This window comes from Arachis duranensis, chromosome 8, assembly GCF_000817695.3.
Source record: "Arachis duranensis cultivar V14167 chromosome 8, aradu.V14167.gnm2.J7QH, whole genome shotgun sequence".
Classification (NCBI taxonomy): Eukaryota; Viridiplantae; Streptophyta; class Magnoliopsida; order Fabales; family Fabaceae; genus Arachis; species Arachis duranensis.
Genome location: NC_029779.3, coordinates 12,311,971 through 12,317,887, shown reverse-complemented (window position 1 = coordinate 12,317,887; position 5,917 = coordinate 12,311,971). Strand labels below are relative to the sequence as shown.

The following is a 5,917-nucleotide window of genomic DNA, read 5'->3' as shown; positions in this document are numbered from 1 at the left end:
CTCTCTATTAATCAAATTGACGCAAATGTGGAAATCAAAGAGGCAGACTCGACGGAGGTCAACTATGTCGAAGAAGAGATCAGCAATGCAATTTGTTAGTCGAAAAAGATAAATAAGTTGTGAACTTCGAGATGGAGAATAACTGTATTGGATTCCTTGAAGATGGTCAATCGACAATCGACGAAGAAGAGAAGAGGATTCTGATCGATTAGGACTCATCAAGAAATAGTAAAACAATCGAAGAAGTGAAAAAGTTATTAAGTGAAGATGGTTAATGGCAGTTATCAAAGAGAGCGGGAACGATTATTCAAGGATTGACGCACGTGAAAGTTACATCTGAATTTGATTGGTCGAAGACTTCCATAAATAAGTGAAAGATCGAAGAAACAAAGGTTGGAATCTTTTCAGAGAAAACACACACTCACTCAAATCCCCATCGACTTTTTGAGTCAATCTAGAGTCTTTTTCTCTGAAGGGTTCCTTCCATGTATTTACTTTTCATTTAAATTTCCTACAACGTTCTTTTCATGCAATTTATCTTCCTTGCAATGTCCTTTCATTTTCTTTAAATTCAGCAACTTTTACCCTTTTCGGTCTTTACTTTTTAATTTTTCCTTTACTTTTTCAAACACTTTTTCCTTCTGCAATTTCATTTCCCTTTTATTCAATTCATTTAAATTTTATTATTCACTTTGAATTTCTGCAAAGCTTGGTTCCTTCTACTTCGTCACTGTCAAAGGCATGGATTTTGATGCAAAATAAAACTGGTACTCACAAAGAAGAGTTGATTTCGCTCCCAGACCATTGATATCGAACCACCATCGATTTGCTAAAAATTGACAAAACACTTGCTTTGCCTGAACACATGAGAAAAGAAAGTGTATGATCGATTCCGCGGCAGCGCTACACCTTGGGCAAGTCTCGGATCTCCCAGGCAGACGCCGATGAAGAAGCTCCATCACCGGAAGGCGCTCATGCAAGGCTCGCCTTAGGAAGATGCCAATTTTGGAGAGGAGCTTCAATTTCCACAATTTGCCCAAGTGTTTTTTCTTTCTTAGAGGTTCGGAATGAGCTCCAAAGGGGGGTGACTGAACTGATAAGCTACTCGGTATCCGGAGGAGACTTCATATTTAACAGATTTATGAAATATCCATGTAAGTTTATCATTATCATTAACAATTTTGGTTCGTAAAATCTGGTTGCTGATTAGGGCTGGAAATATGCTTTGGATGGTCTGCTGATTCCATTGTTTACCAGAGGTTAACAGGTGGCTGACTTTGGTTACTACTTGGTTTGTCGAGAAAGCATTCAACTATAGGGGAGGTGAAAAATGTTGAGGGGAAGGAACCCATGGATCAGAAAAGATGTTCACAGATTAACCAGTTCCGATGTTTCAGAGAAGACCTTTCTCAATGACCTTACGGCTCTCAGGTATAGTCTTCTAACCCCATGAAGGTGATTTTCTGCTTTCTTCATTCATAATATCTCTGTATCTGTAATACTTTCCTTTCAAAACTTGAGTAATTAGCGAGTTAGGTTGAGTTGCGAGTCTCCAGCATTGTTTTCCTAGTAATGCTAAATTTTGAGCACCCAAATCTTTGAAACCCAATCCTCTATCCCTCTTGGGTCTTGACATAGTATCCCAACTCACCTAGGAAATCTTTCTTTTGGCCCCCTTTTGTCCCCACCAAAATTGTCTTAAAATACCATGGATCTCTTGAATTAAGGACTCAGGGAGTTTAAAGTATGACAGTGTAAAGATGGTACTGCTTCACCCACCGCCCTTATTAGTACGTACTGTCCACCGGAGGAGAGCAGCTTCCGTTTCTAGCCCTCCACCTTCTTCCGCATCTTATCCTTAATAGCACCAAAAGTCGCCTTTTTTATCTCTGAACAATAGATGGTAGACTTAAATATTTGTCCTGTGCGCCAATATGAGTAATATTTAGTAGGTCAACCAGCATAATTCTGTGGTCTTGTGGAGTATTGTTGCTGAAAAACACAGATGACTTACTCAAGTTTATCTTTTACCCACTATATCTCTCATAATCATCCAACAGTTCCAAAATACGCTCACCAATATAGGGAGAATCCTTGCAGAATAATATGAAATTGTCAGTAAAGAGAAGGTGGTTAATTTTAGGGGAAACCTGCAAATCTAAACACCCTGAATGATTTCGTTTTGCTCTGCCTTGTGTAGTAAAAAGGATAGATCTTCTGCACAAAAGAGAAAAAGATATGGGGACAGAGAATCACCCTGTCGGATGCATCTGGTTAGCTAGAAGTAGCCATACGGTTGTCCTTCCATAATAACAGAATAAGAAACAGTCATCACAACTTCCTGAATTCACCTTATCCACCTTACATCAAACCCCAACTTTTCCATCATAAACCATAAAAATTGTCATTCCACCCTATCATAGGCTTTACTCATATCCAGTTTAAGAGCCATTTCTGCTTCAATACCAGATCTTTTTTGTCTTCAAATAATGCATATATTCATGGGTGATTAGAATATTGTCCGAGATTAAACTCCCTTTTAAGAATGCACTCTGATTTGGACTCACGAGGTAATTCATTATGGCTTGCAGTCTATGAACCAAAATCTTTGAAATAATTTTATACACAACAATGGAGAGGCTGATAGGTCTCACCTAGGACATAACCCGTGCATCAGAGACTTTAGGAATGAGGCAGATCTGAGTGTGGTTGAGGCACTTTATCATTTGACCTCCCGAAAAAAACTCTTTACTGCTACAAATACGTCTCCTTCTATCATGTCCCAACAAGCGTGAAAGAACTTTGCAGTGAATCCGTCATCCCCAGGAGACACTCTGGAGATGGATACTAAATGTAGCTTTCTTCACTTCTTCCTTTATAACTGGGCAAAGAAGGTTACGGTTCATAGTTGGCGTAACTTTTGACTCAAAATCTTCAAAGATTCGGCCCAGATCCTCTATAGATGAGGTCATAAAGATCTTCTTGAAATATGATTCTGCCACTCCTGCAATCTCTGCCACTCTCGCAATCTCTACATTTGTGGATGCTATAATACCTTCATCACCTTCCAAACTCCAAATTTTATTCCTCTGACATCTGATTCTCACACAGTGATGAAAGAATTTTGTATTACGGTCATCTTTCTTTAGCCACTCAATCCTTGTCTTTTCCTTCTAATAGCTCTTTTCATTGAGATATGCTTCCTCCAGTTCTTTTTCAAAATAGTGATTTGTTCTCCCCAAAAATACCTTCATTTCTAAGATTTTTCATCTCTTCTTTAATTTCTTGAATTTGCTTTTGAAAATTAGCTTTAGAATTTTGTTGTCAATGGACATAAGTGCCTGCACAATTTCAGCTTTTGAGCCAAAACAAACATAAGAGTGCCTGCTCAATAGAAAGTATTTTACATTTTCATAAATATTTACATTTATAACTTTTAATATAAATGAATACCATTAATTCTAAGAAATATTTTAGTATTTTAAAAATGAACTATAAGAGATTTTTAATATCTTTAATATAAAATTAAAATTCTTATTTTCTAATTCTATCATAGTTTTTTTAAAGTTAAATAATTAAATATTTATTTTACTATTTGTAGTATGTTAAAAATAGATAAGAATATTTTAGCCATTTTAAAAGTTAATGTTAAAAGGATATTTTCGCCATTTGTGATAGATTATGTGAATATTTTAGTCTTTATAAAGTTAAATTTTAATTTTAATTCTCAATAAAATTTAATAATATTTAACTTAAAAGGATATGACATTAATTCTAAAAGGTTAATTACAAAAAATACTTTAATTCTTTTTTAATATAACACAAATAATATTTTTGTATTTTCTTAGTTAATTAAAAGAACAGTTCATTATGAAATAATTATATGATCTATTTTTAAATTTAATTAATATTTGAGTAAAAATATAAGAAGATATAAATTGTTGGGCCAAAATATCATTTATATACTTATTAATGATATGGTATTAAATAACCATATGTTAATTTAATTTGATGGCATATAAAAAAAAATATTTTATAAAATATTAATCGTACATCCAACCAAATTTGATTACATTAATAAGAAATTTAGAATATAAACATAAATTATAAGATTCTCACACAATTGATGTTGTGTTTCACTTTATGTTTATGTGTAAACTATGTCAGCAACTCAGCATTCTATAGTTTATGTTATATGTTTTGAATTCGCTAGAAACTCTAGAAATTACATAGAATTAAATAGAACCTAAATATAAGTTTTCTAGAAGAGTTGTAAATGGTAATATTGAAAGAGATTTGTTTTATGTAAGTAATTTGCTGTTAATTTTTATATACACATAATATTTTTGATAAAAATAGTTCTATAAATATTCTATTAAGTGATTTTTTTAAATAAACTAAATTTATATTTATATTTATATTTTTTAAATTATTTATATTTTTGCACTTTATTATTTATTTCTTCTAAAAATTAAAAAATATTTGTAATACGGTTCGAATTGTCTTAATTTAGTTTTATCTTTCAATTTTATTCAAACGATTATGATATCTATTGTATTGATTTAAATTAAATTTATTTTTTACTTCTATCTAATTCAAACTATTGTGACTTTGATTGGATTTGATCAGTTTATTCAGTTTTAGAAAAAAATTCAAAATTTTTAAATTAAAAAACTTTTAAAATTTAAAATACAAGAATTCAAAACTTTGAAACTTGATTGGTTTATGTCCATCCAAATTTTAATTCTTAAAAATTTGTATTTAAATTTTTCAATTACTTTTTTAAATGTTAATGAATTTATCAAATCCAAATCACAATAAATAAAATTAGATAGGATGAAAAAATAAATTTAAAGTAATACCAAATTCTTATCATTTGAATCAAAATTGATTCGATTGAAAAAAAATGAAATCAATATAATCTAAAAATATATAAAATTTAATTTTGATGCATTATCAATGTAAAGTAGTTTTACACGTGCATCCAATTACGTAATGCCATATTNGTTGTGCATGCTAAACTAACGTACTCCAATTAGATCCATTCACATACATGGGCAATCTCATGATTCAACCACATTAAAAACACTAAATAAGGGGTACTTTTCGGATATTATAACAACATTCACGGGTACATTTTGTAATTAGCCCAGAAAGTAAAATCCACCGGAAAAAAATATTAGTAAAGCCCAAGCTATTTTCTATGGACTGGCTAATTCTTAATGGGTCCGTTTAATGGACTTGGGAAAGTGTGCCCATCCGTTGGGTTTACAATTGGATTTTTCCAAGGGAAAAAGATAGATAAGTTCTGACTTTTTAAATTTTTGACAAATATATATCTGACAAAATTTAAATATAAAAAAGTCTCTAACTTTAACAAACAGAGGATAATTTAGTCTTTCTGTTTATTTGCCTCTCATACACCAAACAGAACTTGCTGACGTGGCTGAAATGATGTCCAGATGTCCGTTACGGTACCACGCTGGAAGGGGAATAAAGTTCGAAGGACAAATAAATCCTTGACGTCATTTTGCAAATAAAGTTCAAAGGACAAATAGGTCCTTGAGAATTTTTTTCATTATGCTTTTATTATGTTTCTATTACGAGAATTTAGTTTATAAAATTATGCTTGTATTTTGAAATTTAGTTAACTTGTTGTATTCTGCAATTTAAATTATTTGTATTAAAATTGCAGAAATTGGACTTGTTCTGTTTCTATTTTTTTTCTTAAATTGCATTAGTTCAGTTTTAGTGCATTTGTGTATTATTTAGAATTTGTTAAATTGCATTAGTTCAGTTTTCATCATACCAGTGACATTAGTTTGCATCAGTTCATTTATGCATCAAGTTAGTATTAGTTCATTTGTGCATCATTCATGTATTAAATTAGCATTAGTGCATTTGTATATTATATTAA

General features: G+C 31.5%; 1 long non-coding RNA gene across 1 annotated transcript; it reads left to right on the top strand.

Moving 5' to 3' along the window:
• The first annotated feature begins 744 nt into the window (after positions 1–744).
• On the top strand, positions 745–5,524 carry LOC127741304 (uncharacterized). Its single transcript, XR_008002256.1, has 3 exons — positions 745–1,154; positions 1,258–1,431; positions 5,463–5,524. It is a non-coding gene; the product is annotated as an uncharacterized LOC127741304 (long non-coding RNA).
• Positions 5,525–5,917: the final 393 nt, after the last annotated feature.